At 35.6% G+C, this 17,751-nt stretch overlaps 1 protein-coding gene and 1 long non-coding RNA gene across 6 annotated transcripts in view; one reads left to right on the top strand and one right to left on the bottom strand.

Moving 5' to 3' along the window:
• The window catches only part of Lrrc69 (leucine rich repeat containing 69), a 94,387-nt gene that overhangs the window by 27,785 nt on the left and 48,851 nt on the right, over window positions 1–17,751 (bottom strand). The window lies entirely within an intron of this gene.
• LOC102015109 overlaps window positions 1–17,751 on the top strand; it is a 45,051-nt gene that overhangs the window by 5,905 nt on the left and 21,395 nt on the right. For both annotated transcript variants that reach the window (XR_001233465.1, XR_260465.2), the window contains exons 2-3: window positions 6,239–6,501; window positions 8,267–8,411. This is a non-coding gene — a long non-coding RNA (uncharacterized LOC102015109). The remainder of the gene's footprint in view (window positions 1–6,238; window positions 6,502–8,266; window positions 8,412–17,751) is intronic.

Genomic DNA, 17,751 nt, shown 5'->3' with positions numbered 1-17,751 from the left:
CTAGCAATTGTAGATGATACCTAGGTCTATCACCAGCTCAAACAGTAGCCAGGCCCCCTTGCATTGTGATTGCAGAGGTCTCTAAGTTCCTGGATGGCTGAGCACTGTGAACTGAATTCTGGGGAAACCAATTCCCTAGGCAGCCCTTTTCAAGCAAGGGACACTGGAACTTTCTTCTCAAAGCAATTTATTTACATTCTTGAACCACTGACGGAAAGAGTCTTGCTAATTCCTGTGATGCCATAAAGCCATGTTTTCTCTTGTTCTTTTGTAAAGTACTTGGCTTCATTATAATGCTAATCTTTCAACAAACCTCTGAACAATAAGCTCACCTCTGTTTCATCTTTGCTCATGCTTTCTTCCTGACAAACCAAAAGCTTTTTAAATGGCCTTTTTGCTCCTGGTTTACAGTATAAACCTGGACAAAAGCAGCAAGCTGTATTTAATGGAGTCCTTCTTCTCAACTGAAACCTCCTGACCTGATCTTTTCCATCTGCCTTTATATCAGCATTCTGATCTGAGCTCCAACCAGTATCTCTCAACAAATTCTGCTTACAGTATTCTATGGCTTGAAAAGCTAGCATCTCCAAACTTTTCCTAATTTCTCCTACAAACCAGTTTCAAAGAGTTCAGAACCACATGGTCAAGTATAATATCACACCAATGGCCCCCTACTGGTACCAAAACCTAAGTTATTTTCTATGAAATAAAAACATTGTAGTATGTCAGCTTATTTACTGAATCTGGCACCATGCAACTTCTGGTTCTTCCCCAAAAGTCAAAAAGACCATGAACGGTAAAGGTTTTGAATTGATTCAGGACATCACAACTGAAAACATAAAAGAAGACTTCCAGAACAGCAGCACTCCAGGGGCTGAGGCAGGAGGATTGCCTCAAGTCTGAGGACAGTCTGGTCTACATAATAAGTTCAAGGCCAGTTTGAACTACATAGAAAGACCCTGTCTCTGAAACAAAAAACCTGCTCCAGAGAGTGGAAGGAATGACGAGACAGTTGTGTTCCAAACAAGTAGGAGCATGTTGAAGGGGGCTGATGGCAATACATCCTTTGCTATAATAAATGTTTAAACATTCACCATACTTACTGATCATATTTTATACATAAGTAATCAGACAAGATTCATAAAAAAAAGTTGTTTCACCAGACAAGAAGTAAATACACAAATATATAAATAGTAGGCATAGGTAAAACACATGTAGAGTTGTCCTTTAGAGCATATGAGGTAATGTCACCTCTCTTCTCAAAGGACTTACAGTGGCATCACGTCTCATTCAGGGCTTGGGCTTTGCTCTCAGAGATACTTACAAATTAGTCAGGGATGCCCTTTGACATATACTAGGACCACCAAACTAGTTTTACTGTGCTTGAGCCATATTTCCCCCTTTCTTCTTAGTACAACCACTCCCTTAAGGACCCTTAACACCTAGAAGTTTTACACCATATGCTTCTCTTGCATGAAAATGGAGCTGACTGAACCAGGCCTGACTCTTGAGTCAAAGTAAGCCAATCATAGCCTGGCCTCAAGCTCTGATTCAATCATCTAGATTCAAAAGGATTGGGCTAAGTATTTACTTTTGGGAGGGAATTTGATCCAAGAAATATAGAAATAGTTTTCCTTTATTTCTGGAAGTTGAAATAGAACAGCTGTTATGTCAGAGGCTGGAAAGTCCACACTGGGTTATGTGTGTGTTAAATCTATAAGAGAATGGAAACAAGATCTAAGCAGTGGAAGCAGATGGAATACAGATACGCATATCAATAATACCACAAATGTCATGAAATAAAGGTCAGTGCTACTGAGGATTCCAGCACCTCCTTGAACTGAGAACCAGGACCCTTTAGCTTTTACCTTATCTCTTGTTTAAATCTTTGTGAGATTTTTTCTAATCCTCCCCACATACTTTAATTAAATTCCATTTACGTAGAAATAACAAACTAAAGAAACATGCATGCAAATTTTAACATGTGATGAGATTTTCTTGCCCAGCCCACAACAAACAGACAAGTCTCTCCAATGTTTTTGGTCACTCCAAATAGCCTTTATTTGTGCTTTCTTGTGAATTCTCCTTTGCAAAACATGAAGTCCCTTTCTCCCTACTCTCAGTCTAGCTAACATTTCATTACTTAGTATCTTACTCTTTAGAAATAGTCTTCAGATTTTGAAAGCCAATTATATAACTAGTACCTCTCCACAGGAGAGAGAAGCCATGTATCTCAGAGACACTCTTTCAAGTGTATATTAAATCTCCTAGACATGGTTACAGAGAAAAGCAGGGACAAAGAGGCACTTTCTTCAGGAAGTGCCAAAGAAAAAAATTTTCAACATCTTCCCTGGGATGGTCTGCAATATGAAGTAGAGAATTCCTTTTTAAAATTTATTCAGACTAGGCAGTAATTCAGAACAGTGAAGTAGAAGAAAGATATTCAAGGATTTTGTAAAAGCTGTTTATGGTTTGAAAACTAATTGTGGGACCTGTGGTCTTCCATTTTTCTTATTCTGACAGGAAATTAAAACTTGAGTAGCCAGCTTCATGATGGGAAGTACAGGAAAAAATGTCAGCCTGTAGCTTCTAACTTGGTTTCCATCCACACCAGTCCCAGTACGATTTTAAATAAAGTCTCTCAAAGGCATGGCGTTCTTAATTCTACACGATATATTTTTGTCCTCTATTCAGACTCGACATTACTATTTCAAAGGACTCTTAAATGCTTTCTTCATTTCTCCTTCAGTTACTAATAAACAAAAACAACAAACAACCTCAGTTTTTTAGATTTTCATATAATTTAATCTATATTTAATATTTGAAAAAGTCTTGGGACTTTTAACGCCAGGGACAAATTTCAAACACATTTCCTCCATGTATCCTTTTTGTATATGTCATTTAAAGGATTTCAGCCTGTTTCTCTCTGTAAGTAGCAGTAATAATACCCATGTCACTGCAGTGTGAAGATGAAATGAGACATAAAGTACGTAGTAGACTTCAAGGCACTCTGGGAAAATAGAGTAATATAACAGTCCATCACCTACAGTCATATTTACTCTTCTTTTTCAATAGAAAAGAATTGCTTCAATCAGCCATTGCTTTTTCTTCCTTTTCTCTATTACTGTTATAATATGAATGTCTATGCTTTCTTTCTTCCAAATTCATATTTTGAAACCAATTCTCCAATGTGATAGTATTAAGAGGAGGAGCCATTGGAAGGTGATTAGAACAGAGAGCTATGCCTTATTACATTAATCAAATGCTCTTGTATGAAGGTTTAGGAAGTTTACTCACCCTTCTGCCATGAAAGTACACAGTGAGAAGGCACCATCTTGAAGCAGAAAGCCATCCTTGCTAAATCTGCTAGTACCTTCATATTGGACATTGCAAATTTATAAACAATTTCTGTTGTTCATAAAATACCCAGTCTAAGGTATTTTGTTATAGCAGCTTGAAGAGACTAAAACAATTACTTTACTTCATCTCTACCAAACAAAACTGAAGATAATTTTATATAATGCAAGTGTTTTAGAGTGTTTTAAAGTATTTTAGAGACACAACACTTCCAGTTTCAAAATTATAAATTTCAGGGCTGGGGAGTTAGCTCAGCGGCACAGCGCCTGCCTGGCAAGCACAAGGTCGTGAGTTCAATTCCCGGTACCAGAAAAAAAAAAAAAAGAGAGATTCTAATTTGGGCTGGAGATTTAGCTCAGCGGCACAGTGCCTGCCTGGCAAGCACAAGGTCGTGGGTTCGATTCCTGGTACCGGAAGAAAAACAAAAACAAAATTATAAATTTCAGCACATTTAGTAGTTTCCTTCGTGACAAGTCCCAGAAATGGTAAGAAGATAGCATTAAAAGAAGTAAATAAATAACCACATAAAGACAAAAAGAAAAATTTTCACAAGAACAGAAATGATGTCTGGACAGAATCAAGTGAGGAAGGAAGCACCAATCCAAAGTCAATGTAAGCACTCAGGAAAGAACTCCCACTAAAAAATAAGTGAGAGAATTTTATACACAGTCAGTAGATGACTTCAGTGGAGAAGAGGGGTCAAGGAACAACAGACAGAGAGACCACTGTCCTTGCTCAGGAGAGGACAGCAGCACTCTTTACCCGCTGCCACCATCCTACTCTCTTCCCCTGAGTCCCATACATCCATGGACCAGTAAAGACAGGCTTTGAATAGCGAGAAGGTGACTGGGCCCTGTTATACCTGCTGGCGCATGGCAAGCATTTCCATGCTCTCACTGACCTGAGCAGCAAAATTTTGTTCTCTGCCACGAAGTGAACTGCAAAAACAGCTGCCAATCTTTCAGGGAACCTCAAGTGCTCCAAATTTTTTTAAAAGTTGATATTTAAAAATAAAATCCCCTGATTGTGCAGCAGTAACACTATTACAGAAGATGAAAGAATTTCTACCAGAGGAAAGAGATAAAGGCACAACAACATAAAATTATTAGTGGAATTAATATCTTCAGGAAGGTAGGTTGAAATAGTACTGAAAGCAACGCAGGGCATTTGTAAAAAAAAAAACAAAGAACCAGTTAGAAACTTAAAAATGTTGATTCCTATAAGATTTGTGTAGCAAAATTTGGCAATATTTATAAAACCAATAAGTATGCATAATTTTGATCTACACATCTAGAAATCTCTCCTAAGGGAATCACTAATGATATACCTGGAATTGATGAAGATCGTTTTGCTGTTGTAAGTAGTCTGAAAAATTCTACCTGTCAAAAACTGGACTTTAATTGTATATATACTTCAATATTATACAGCTATTAGAGTGGTGTAGAATTATACTTTAACTAAAGGGGAAATATTTACAATAAAAATTTTAAAAGGCACTTTACAAAACATTATGTATGAGTGATCCACCAAAATGTTTAAATAATGCTAATAATACTAACATCTGTAATATTCCATTTTTGGAAGAAATACCTATACAAGTGTGATATATAACTGATACATGTATATTTTTAAAATAGAAGCAATAAAGAAATAAATTAAAATCTGTACCCTGATGTTGGTCTGATTGTATAGGTAATTTTATTTTTCCTTTTCACTTATGTACATTTTCCAAATAATACACAGTGAAAAATTTTTAAGTTTTTCCAGGAATAATTAAATTTCTATCACTCTGATTTTGATTACCATATCAAATTCAAATTTGGGAAAGAGAACAATGAGATATAGACTCTTATAATGGGTTAAAATAGTGAAAATACAACTTTCCAATGTACATAAAATTTTCCCAGGGTTAAAAATATCACAAGGCTTTCAAGAAAGCTATATCAACATCTATGCTGATTCTAAGATAGTCTCACAAGTTTGAAAGTTCTCCCACATATCTGGCCCATGAGGTAAAAAAGAAATACTTTTTTTCAAATCCTGTACTGGTTTTGTGCATTTTTTTGGAAGAATGACAAAATCCCCAAGGAAGTGAAAATCAGTATATGGGGGAGGTAAAAATTCTTAGATATTACAATAGCTTGTGTCCCTTTTAAATAAAGCTTAATCCTATCTCAAAATGTAAATATATACACACAGTATCTCTGATATTATAATTTCCTAGGGGATGGAAGGAGTTACTAGGAAGAAAAAAAGTCTGAAAAGATTCTTGGTGAGGACAGAGTAAGAGAAATAATGAAAAAACATTGTTTTTCATTAATAATGAAAAACATTGTTTCATCCATGGGAACATAAAATCCAAATTCCTTTTTATTTTTCCCAGACACCTTCTCTTTTGGTTAAGTTAGGTGACCTCAGAATTGATTATTTTTTTAATTTAACACAGATAATTAAAATATATATAGATATGTTTCCTACAGGAAACTCTAGATTTTCTCTTCAATGATTTGCTGTTGTATTTAAATTTCTATAACAAAGGCATTTTACAAAATGCTAGAATTTTTTTCTAAACATTAAGCTATTACTGTCTTTGTTTTCAAATATAGTTATGTGAAATTTTAATGGAGTGTGGACTGATACCTATTAACACTAGCCCCAAGATTTTAGATTATGTTTAATTTGCTTCCGAAATCACTCGAATTATTAATACCCTATTTATAAAGAAAAGGTCAGGGGTTCAAAATACATAATATTCTTCATTACTTGAATCCATTTAAAAGTAACTTTTTTTAAAAACATGGTTTCTCAAATTCTGACAGGTATTTCCCATGACTTGACTTACTTAACCCCCATTACTCTTATAATTTTTTTATTGTTTTAGGACTGGATTGCTACATTAGTTCTAAGAAAATAAAATAGACAACACACAGCATGTCATTTATGTCATGTAACAAGTGTCTGAGGAAAAGCAGTGGAGGAATAGCACAGCCATGCCATGGGACTGCCAGAGATCCAACCTTCCACTGCCACATTCGCAGGCAGGATTTTCATTGTCTTCGAGCTTGCCACTTCCTGCCCCAGACTGGCTGTTAATTCTCAGTCAAGCCCAGACAACAAAAAGAAGAAAAGACCAAGGAATGAAAGGTAAAGTTTGTCCAATTCTATTGGGAAAATGCAATTTTTCCATTTATTTTTCTCTGGTTAGATTGAGATGTGACCATTCCCACTACAAGTTTGGTGGTGAAGGAGCTTCAGACAGTCACCCAATACACTTGCCAAATTTGCTCTTGGGTAGTTTTCAAGTCTTTTTGATCATGTCAGCCCTTCAGAGAGCCTTTCCTGAAGGCCTATTTGCAGTGGCAGATCTTTCATTTACCTCTGATTCCTTCATACAAAGCTACAGCCCTGAGGACAAAGCAGGACCCAAAATACACACCTCTCCCAGGATTACGGTGCCTCATACATTTTCTTCATAACATTCTCCAAAGTTCTTTTTCTTGACCTGTTTATTATTAGTCCTCTTTATCAGATTATAAACTCCAAGAAGACTGTTTTATTTGTTTCTGTATCTAAAATGTCTGGGACAGTTCCTGTCACACAAGAATCTCAAAAATATATACCAAAGAAATAGATTAATGAATAAGAAAATTGAGACTTGCGGAATTTTGAGATTTTTACCCAAATTCATATAGCTAATAAGTGGCAAAACCAATGCTTTAAGAATCTTTGATAACACAGAAGGAGAAGTTATCTCCTAAACTTCTATACCAGATCCCCCCATCTCTATCAGTGGTGCCAAAGCTACTACCTCTGGTGGTACTGGCTTGGTACTGGCTTGAAAAAGCCAAGTTTAAACACCAATTTCCAACTCAGCTTTCAGGGACGTTACATCAGTGGCTTAAATAGGGCACTAACAGGGTGAGTATATTTACACCATGGAAATCAGAAGACTTTACTCGAGGGATCCACCACCACCATCCAGAAGAGCTATATGTGAAACACTTACCCCTGGATACTGCCCATCCCACGTCCTTGTCTGTCTTAATGGTAAAAGTTCTCACAAGAACTTCCCAGGGATCTTTTCTGGTTAGCAGTCTCTAGTTTGCTGTTTCTATGCTACTCATGAAGTTTTCAACCTCCTTTCTTCCTCTACTCTTCAAATCTCCATTAAACAAATATCACAGCTCAGCAGGGGGTAGGGCAAATGACTGTTCAGCAAACACATTCAGCAAACAAGTCCAGCAATATCATAAGGATGTAGGTGGAGAAGGAGAGCAGAATTTATCACCCACTTTGTATCTATGAAAATAACAAAGACGGACCCTCTATGGAAAGACAGCACTTTGCTGGCAGTTCTCAGGTTGCTCCATGGAGACATAAACCTCTGTTCTTTTTATAGGAGGACAGATAGTGCTAGAGTAAGTCCATTTGTTATTCCCCAGGGGAAAATACCAGTGGAACCTGTACTCTAAAATACTGAATACTTGAATAAAACTTGTGTGAACTGTAAGATATTTTCATAAAGTGACCTGTTCCATGGTAGTGCTTAACATCTTATTTTTTTTGGTACCGGGAATCAAACTCAGGACCTTACACTTGCCAGGCAGGCGCTGTGCTGCTGAGCTATATCCCCTGCCCCTTAACATCTTATATGTTTTCTTTCTGTTATAGTTGTTGTAACTTCTTTACAGAGTACATCTTTGACCTCAGAATGTAAATTCTAATTCTGCTTTCTGTCATAAAATTTTTAAAAATCATTGCTAACATTTATTAGATGTCTATATTCAGATTATGTTTTATCAATTATTTTCAGATGAAATATCCAGATTATGTTTTTATTAAATACTCAGGTTATGTTTTTATCAGTGTATTATTTTCCATCTCTCCTTACTCAATGATTCTCTTGCAGTCTGGGCCAGATTACTTCCGGAGGCTCCTGAGTATCAAAGAGCAATCTAAAGGGAAAAAGTGGGATAGGAAGTAACAATTATACCTATTAGCAGAATCTATCTCAGACACTGTCTTCATGCTGGGAGCCTCACACCACTGTAATCGTATGTACCTAGTGATGGAACATACTTGTGCTCTGGTAGACAGCAGGGGAAGATAAGATTTAAGACTAAGATAGCTCATAAAACATGTACTTATTTCTGGTGATTTATATTTGTCAGCTCAATCAATCTTCATGGCATCCAGTATCACTTATACTACTATTTCTTTTTTTAGTTAAGCAAACTAAAGTTAAAGGGCTTTAGAACACATTCTCATAGTCACATAACTAGAAAGATGCCAAACTAGAATTCCTCTGAAGGCCATGAAAGTTCATGTGTCTTCTATTATCTGACGATGCCTCTGTGAAGACAGCTCAGTGGTTGTTCTTCATCTTTTATGCCTAAAAAAGAAGTCACTACCAAGTGCTTAACTCATCCAATTTCCCTGAGTTGGCTAGCTGTAAGCCCACTAAGAAAAATGTACCTTCTATGACAAATTCAGAGATCCCTTGCAATGGGCTATTATCTACAGGAATCATATGAAGTTAAACACCAGTGTCAGAGCCAGGATTCAAACTAGGTTTGTTTGGTCCAAACAATGCCTGATCCACTGTCTTCTGTGTGGGATCATTTCCCGGAATCTGCTCTGCTCTTTCGGTAGTGTATCCTCCTAGAAAGCCACACTTGCAATTTTTGTGACATTTCCATTTTATCCTATCCTTATGACTACATGATACCAGCCACAGACCCTAAAAATATGGTGGTTAAAAATACTTCCCAACCCCAGTATGCTTTCTTCCTCTCAAGAGTTAGGTTAAATGCACATTTTGTAAAGGGACTACAGATTGTTCCTGTGGGTATAAAATGTCCATAGAACAAGGGATTTCAGAGTCACCTGCTAATTTCAAATCATCTGCAATAAGCTTGCGATTTAAACAGTCTTAAAGAACATGTTTCTATGAATCTTGACTTGTTTTTTAAAGTAAACTACGATCTATAGTAGTTAAGGAAATATGCAGAGGGAAAGGAGAGTTCAGGCCTTCCTCAACTGAAAAAACAAAACAAAAATCTTGACAAGTAGTGAGGAACAATAATCATAATCAGACATTTTATAAATGTAAATATTTATTCATACAAATATATGCTAAGTGAGTATTTAAATATACTACTACTACCAATGAATTGTATTTGGCTTTGAAACAGCCTAGCCTAGGTTGAATTTCAGCTCTGCTATAGAATGTTGGGCAAAGTACTTCAGTCTTTTCTCAAAGACTTCTCATCTGTGAATTTGGAATAGAAATGGAGCTATATTGAGGATTAATAGGATGACGTTTCTAAAATTCTTAGCATAAAACTAATCACATAATTTTCAAAAAATATGTCACTATTGATTTTATGTGGTGACTTTTATATGTCCTCTCTAGGAATATTACTGCTTCCAACAACCATCTGTGAGCTAGAGAGATGAAAGTTAGTCTGCATGAACCCTGCTACAATGGTTTGGACTCTCTTTCATGGTTCTGCCTTTAATCATCAGACTTCTAGTTAATGGAATTTTGTTTTGCCAAAATCTCCTAAAGAAAGTCTTCCCTGGTTCTAAAAAAGAAAAGACTTTTTTCTGGGCTTGGTTTCCTGATACTTATGAGTAGTCTTCTTGATGAAGAAGGAATTTTTACCCGCCTCATTTTACTCTAGAACATTCAGTCTTTATATCTCTAATTGTCGGACCTATCTTAACAACATAAATCTTCCCCAATGTACACAGTGATTTTCTGCACATGGGCACTTAGAGGAAAAAGCCAGAGAAAGCTAATATGTATAAAGTAGCAGGCAGTGCTCTATAAGTTTATTTGATCTCCATCTCATAAAAATCCTTGGAGTAATGAAAAATTGATCTTCTTGTCTTCAAAACTCTTACTGCTAACAACAAATCAAATAATCTGAAATATCCTGAAATTTAATATCAGGAGATTTAGAAGTCTTTTGAGATACTATCTCAGGAGCTGGGTTTTTTATTTTTCCTTTGGTTTACATTTTATTATATATTCTATTTATCTTAAAGGAACCAAGGTGGTTTATAAGTTAGATAAATTATGGCCAATAAAATTGAGATCAAAATTTAGAAAACTGTAATTTCTTAATTTTTTTCTTTACTATCTTGGCAATCAAAGCAAAGAGAATATTAAAGGATTTATATAATTGTAAGTATAATATAAAATGTTAAAATAACTACAATATTAACATAACATAGCCACTAAAAAGAAATTTGCCTTAGAGTAGTCTTGGAAAACTGAAGAACAGAGTCTTCTGAAAGACAAGTAGAGTGGGAAAATGCAACCAAACAAGTAGAAGGTGGGAAAGTAGGGTAAAAATGGAGGTAAATTCAAACATCCAGGTCTGAAAAGATTCCTGAGAGTCTCAATGCTTGTGACTTGTGGGGATAAGATTAAAAACAAAACAGGAAAATCAGACAATAATTAGCCAATGACCATTATCAGCTGTTCATTCACTCAGTCAGCAAACAAATGTAGATTTCATGCTTACCATTTGTCAAGTAGTGTTTCAGACAATAAAAACAGTAATAAATACTGCAAATCACTGTGAGAACAGAATACTGGCCAAGTTTGAAATTTTCAGGAGATAATTAGAAAATATAAAAAGTAACATAGTAAATTTGAAAAAGAACCAGCCAGAAACTGTACACTAAATAAAACTGAAATAAATAACGTAATGAGTGCATTTAAAAAGATGTAAACACAAGTGAAAAGTAGATTTCTGAACTGTAAACTGTATCAGGAGAGCACATCTCAAATGCAGCTCAGAGAGAAAAGGATGGAAAACAGAGAGAGGAAAGACATGATGCTAGAAAGATATCATGAGAAAGTGTAATACGTAGGAAATTAGAGTTGCAAAAGGAGAGAGAGAAGCAGAAACAATGTTGAATAAACAGCGGCAGAATTTTTGTTGGAGATGTCGCTTAGCAGTAGAGCACTTGCCTAACACGCATGAGGGCCTGGGTTCCATCTGCAGTAACACACCCTTCCACATACACACAATGAAAAACATTGATTCTATATTTATGCTGACCAATAAATTTCAGGCAGGAAAAAGAAAATGAAATTTATCTCTAGAGACATCATGGTTGAGATACAATAGACAATGAGAAAAGCTTGAAAAAAAAAAAAAAGAATAGCAGTAAAATGAAATTTTGAATGTGGTGACATACTATTAGTTTAGAAATCTACACCAAGTAAAAATTATTCTTCTAGAATATATTTAGAGTTTAAATAAAACCAAAACTGCGACAGTGAACCAAAAGTAGATTCAGTGCAAAGAAAAGATGAAACAATGTGTTTTTAGCTAAACGCATGTATAGCATCCCAGAAAAATAAGAGATACAGGAAAAATGAGAAACAACAAAAATGGTACATGTGACAATAAATCTAAATTGATGCCATCTGTGTAAAACAATAACTTTTTAAAGTAAAAAAGAATTATAATACACAATTAAAAATACTTAAGAATTGTATTGGTTAAGCAGATTCAAAGTTCTTGCATTTCTAGGAAGAGTATAAATATAAATTAATAATCCTCACAAAGCAATGAAGAATGTTTTTAATTTTTAGGGTAGTCAGTTAAAAATAGTAAAATTGCAAAAACTTTTTTACTAAGACTTAAAAATGAAGTAACAAAATGTGCAATCATTTCAGAAGAAAGCCAGAAAAGAGCAAAAGGAACCCAGAACAAGTAGAACAAATTAAAATATATATTAAGATAATGATTTTACTTCAAATCCATCATTAATAGCATTCAGTTAAGATGAACTGAAGTGCTACAACTTAAAGACAAAGATTATCTTATTGGATCTTTTTAAATGAAGAGTTATATGTTTTTAAGACATATGTCTCTCGTTTTGGCTTTTTTGAGACAGGGTCTCACTATGCAGTTCAGGCTGGCCTTGAGCTCACTTTGCAATGATCCTCCTGCCTCAGCCTCCAGAGTGCTGGGATTATAGGTGTGCACCACCATGCTCAGCAAGGCATAGGTCTAAAATACAAAGCTATAGAAAGGTTGAATTGTATGAAAATAGATATATCGGGGCTGGGGATTTAGCTCAGCGGCAAAAGCGCCTGCCTGGCAAGCGCAAGGTCGTGAGTTCAGTTCCTGGTACCGGAGGAAAAAAAACCAAAACACCAAAAAAAGAAAATAGATATATCTTGCAAACAAGAACCAAAATAGAGCTAATGTTGTTTTATTACTAACAGAAAAAGTAAACTTTAGAGCCATAACCATTATTAGGAATCCGTTAGAATATAGTATATGACCACTGAGCCAAGGCACATGAGTCAGTTTTCCCATTGCTGGGCAAAACACCTGATACCAGGAACTTAAAGGAGGGAGGTTTAATTTTGCACATGGCTTCACGGGATTCAGTCCACAGGCAGCTAGCACACAGGCAGGAACCTCATGGTGGAAGGGCGTGGTAGAGCAAACTGCTCAGTTACATTACGGCAGTCACGAAGCAGAGCAGAGGAATGGTGCCAGAGAGGAAGAGAACAGGCACCAGACAGAGACCCAAAAGTCACACCATGATCCACCCAGACACCCAGAACTGTGCTTTTCCTTTTTTTTTTTTTGGTTTTTCTCCAGTACCGGGAACCGAACTCACGACCTTGCACTTGCCTGGCAGGCGCTTTTGCCGCTGAGCTAAATCCCCAGCCCCCAGAACTGTGCTTTTCTAATACCCTGTGAAGCTTCCAAGCTGCTCAGGCTGACAATTAAGCTTAACTATCCATTAGGCACCAAAATTTTAATAGTCACTATTATTGATTCCTATACACTCTAAAAATCTGTTTGATAATCATATATTTTATAAGGATTAAGGCCTAGAAAACAAAAAGAAATAAATAATGAATCACTTAAACTGTGGTTTCATGATCTCAACAATGACATTTTGGGCCAGATAACACTTTGTTGTGGGGACTGTCCTATATGCAACAAATCATTACATTATCTCTGGTCTGCACATCCTGGATAGCAAACAGTACTTCTGCTCAGTTTTGGCATCCAAATATTTCCACAGACTTGCCTAATATCCCTAGGGTATAAAACCTTCCCTAGTTGAAAACCCCTGCCTTAGATCAATTTTTGTAGTACTACTTGTCACAAAGTAATTTTTTCAAAACACAGTAAAATAGGCATGTTTGTTATGTAAACTGCACATCCACACATTCATCCCTCCATCCATCCCATCTATCCTTTCTATAAGGGTTTACTGGATGTATTCTCTATGCCAGACAATGTTCTATGTATCTGGTATACGTCAGTGAAAAGAGACAAAAATTTCTGACTTTATGTAGCAATTTAGGGAGACCTTGGGGGACAAAGAACTGATCATCTAAATGAGCATTAATGCTTAAACAGTGCTGGGGATGCAATGGAAGGCCTCATATATGCTAGACAGGGGTTCTACCACTGAGCCACATCCACAGTCTGCAAAATTTCTCTTTAAGACATTTCTCATTATTTATGGGGTTTACTTTCTGAAAAACCTGACTCTAATTTTAAAATGATCTGAACTCCACAAAAAGACAGAAACTCTGATATTCTCCGATTTTATTCTCTGATATTTCTCTGAGCAAAGTTTTCTCCTGTACTTCAACAAGTGAAGCGGAACCACCATTTTGGAGATAAAGGAGGTATTCCTTTATCTCCTGAATCAGACTATTAACTACTTGGCTAGAAAACTAAAATGTTTAAGTATTTAACTAGTGAGCACTAAACACTTTTCACTGGCCACCATAACATGTGGAACAGGGTCATTTTGCAACATTTAAATTTGATAGGTATCTGCCACCAGCCTGTCTTTAATTTCAATAAGATCACATATACAAAATGAAAGTCAGAACCCAAATGATTTAATTTAGCTAAGCACAGAAAAATAGTTACACCTCTCTAGTTAACTGGGTACTCAGTTTTTATACCAGAGCTTCAAAAAACTCATCATTGTATCCACAGTAATATTTTATGGGTATTCGCTCTCCTTTTCATTTCAAAAATCTATCTCATGAAATTCTAGAATTAAAGCAGTAAAAGAAGCAATAACCTATAATTCAACACTCTCTTCTTTACTCACCCCCAAGGAAGAAACCAGAAAGCATGATCTCATTCTCATAAAAGGAGTGACAGGGAAAGCGTTTAGTCAAGTTTTGGAACTCACGAATTCTATATTAGCTAAGCTGACATCACTTACATAAAACCACACAGCCCACCAGGGTTTCCATTAGGAAAGTGTTGGCTTGTGTCCCATTTTTTTAAAGGTCACTAAATGTTATTTTAAATGTATGTCTCCTAATAAACTAAGCCACTGAAGGCAGCATTGAAAACTGAAGAAAAATAAACTATTTTCAACCCAAGGTCAAATGTTACAAAGGCATTTAATGAGCTTCAAAGATAGGGTATAGTTTTCTTTAATATCCAGTAGAGACACAAAATAAACTATCAATATAGAATAAGAACAAAGTGGATCTCTAATGCTGCTGTTCAAAAGAGGCAGAACAGTAAATGGGATGAGATGAACAGCTGAGATTTCTCAAAGCTCTTTGAGCAAAATGGATACTTCAACCCAAATCACTAGATTGTGGAGAGATTTGGGATGTTCTTGACCAAGACTTTTTGGACATTTCTTCATTTTCAAATTTTCCAACAATCTTGAAAAGGGTTTACAGTTTTGATCAAAGTTTTCAAGTAATGCAAACAATTTTGTTTTCTCAAGGAGTTTCTTATACACAATTGTACTTTCTAAGCCACTTAAAGACATGGACATGCTGAAGTTTGTGACAGTTCTCCAAGTGTCCAACTTTAAAATTAAAGTCTTCCTGGGAATACAGGGAAGTATATGGTACATATGTGGATTTAACTGTTCATAAATGGAAATTACTCTATTGATGGCAATGAGATCATTTGCAAGTAGTGGTTATAATTCAAAAATAAAATAGCTCTCTTCACATGACTTTATATTAAGCAAAAAAGGTGAAATAACAAAAGATACTAGAAGCACTTATGAAATGTTTAGGCTTTATGAATTAGACAATAACTAGGCAGGAATTTCAGCAAATCAGACTATTTAATGTTAAACATCAGAATCAAAGACATCACTGAAAGGTATGCTTATGCTGGAGTAAATAAAAGTCAGCATGTGCTATGAATAGAAAAGCCATTCCAAACTAAAAGTACCCCAGGAAAGGACCATTAGGATAAGTACTAGATGACAAGCTGAGTAAAGAGTCTAAGAAAAATGAAGTCTATGATGAGAGGCTCTATTTTCAGAGAAATGCAGTGCTGGCAGTGAGAAACCAATTGAGCTATAAGACGAAAGAAAGGAAAAGAACAACCAGATTCAAAAGTGAAGATTCTGGGAAAGCAGGATGCTCTCAGGGAGAAATATGCTAGTTCTGTTTGACTGTGTAACTGAGGTGGGTCAGAAGAATGTAAGTGGGTCTGCAGAGGAAAATAAGGCAGAACAAACTATTCAGGCAAAGGGTACATAGAAAATAGGAACAGTGTGCTTCTGAGACCACGCTGCCCTTGTTCACCTATGGGTAGAGGTTAAGTGGTTATCCTCTCAGTCTCAAGTTAGGATCATTCAGGTGATCACATGGTTTTTGAAAGCCTGCAAATACATCTCTGAATTTGGGGTGGACTGAATACCAGGTAGCTCAGACCAATCCTTAAACTGAAAAGAAAATAACACTTAACATATACTGTGCGCCAAGGCACAAGCACAGGATTTCTATCCACAACCTCATTTTAATTATTCACCACTCATTCTCTTTCTGCTGACTACCAGCTGTTGTGTCGAAACACTTTCTCAGTGTTAAGCTACAAGTGTTACTATATTCCCGACTTACAGAAGACAAATTATGAAACATAGAGTAGTTGACTTATGTGTCCAAGGTCACAAAACTGATAAATTGTTAAACTAGACAAAATTAATTTTGGTTTAGAACAATCAATTCAGATCTTCATTCTTCAAATGATTTGTATTTCTGGGAAAGTCATTACTTTTTTTTTTCCTTCTGTGTTTCTCATACTGTAAAAGGGGAAAATGTTTTCACTATTCTTTTATTTGATTTATGAGAACACCAATAATTTCCTGAAGAAAAAAAAAGGACATTGATGAGATGAAATAGGTGCTACAAATATTATCCTCCATAAATAATCCAAGTACAGTTTTTCACATGACAACACCATTGCTTTTCTCTCTGTATTTTTTTCTTATAAAAACACAATGTGCCTAAAAACCTTAGGGAAATACAAATGCTTAAGATTCTTAACTTTAACACAAAGTCTACTTATGAAAGCTACAATTTTACCAGGGATATTGAACATTTTTTCATATATTTATTTGCTATTTGTACTTCTTCATCTGAGAAGTACATTCATTTCAATGCTCATTTTTGGATTGGGTCTTTAAATGTGGGGGTACAATTTTTTTGAGTTCTTTATGTATTCTAAATATTAGCCCTTGGTCTGAGGAACAGCTGGAAAAACTTTTTCCCACTCTGGGTTGTCTCTTCACTCTATTTGTGTTTTCTTTTGCTGTTCAAAAACTTTTTAATAAGATGAGATTCCAGTTGTTGATTGTTTGTAGCATTTTCCATGCAATCGGGGTTTGTTCATAAAGTCTTTGCCTACACCTATGTCTTCAAGAGTTCTTTCTATTCCCTCTTCCAGCAGATTTAGTATTTCTGTTTTAATATTTATGTCTTTGATTCATCTTGATTTTAGTTTAGTGCACAGTGAGAAACATTGGTCTAGTTTTGAGAAGTGCAAATTAAAACAACACTGAGATTCCATCTCACCCGAGAAAGAATGACTATTACCAAGAAATCAACCAATAACAAATGCTGGCAGGGCTGTAGGGAAAAGAAACACTTCTCCACTGCTGGTTTGAGTGCAGACTGGTGCAACCACTGTGGAAATCAGTATAGAAGTTTCTCAAAAAACTAAAACTAGAGGTTCCATTTGATCCAGCTATTCCCCTTCTTTGTATCTTCCTGAAAGAAAAAAAAGCACCATACTATAGCCATATATGCATAGCTATGTTTATAGCAGCACAGTTTGCAAGAGCTAAATTGGAAACAGCTCAAATTCCTACCAACCAATGAATGAATAAAGAAGATGTGGTTTTTTAATATAATGGAGTACTCTTCAGCCATAAAGAATGATAAACTTAAAATATTTCTAGGCAAATGGATAGATCTTGAGACCATAATCTTAAGTGAAATAAATTGGGCATATAAATGTAAATATTGAATTATTTCTCTAGTGTGAAAAACTAAAAGTGTAAATAAGGACCAAAATGTATAATAGGTATTGCCAAGTAGGAAGAAAATGGGGA

This window comes from Chinchilla lanigera, unplaced genomic scaffold (assembly GCF_000276665.1).
Source record: "Chinchilla lanigera isolate Chin_1 unplaced genomic scaffold, ChiLan1.0 scaffold00016, whole genome shotgun sequence".
Classification (NCBI taxonomy): Eukaryota; Metazoa; Chordata; class Mammalia; order Rodentia; family Chinchillidae; genus Chinchilla; species Chinchilla lanigera.
Note: the sequence above shows the minus strand (reverse complement) of the source record. Positions and strands in the feature narration are given on the sequence as shown.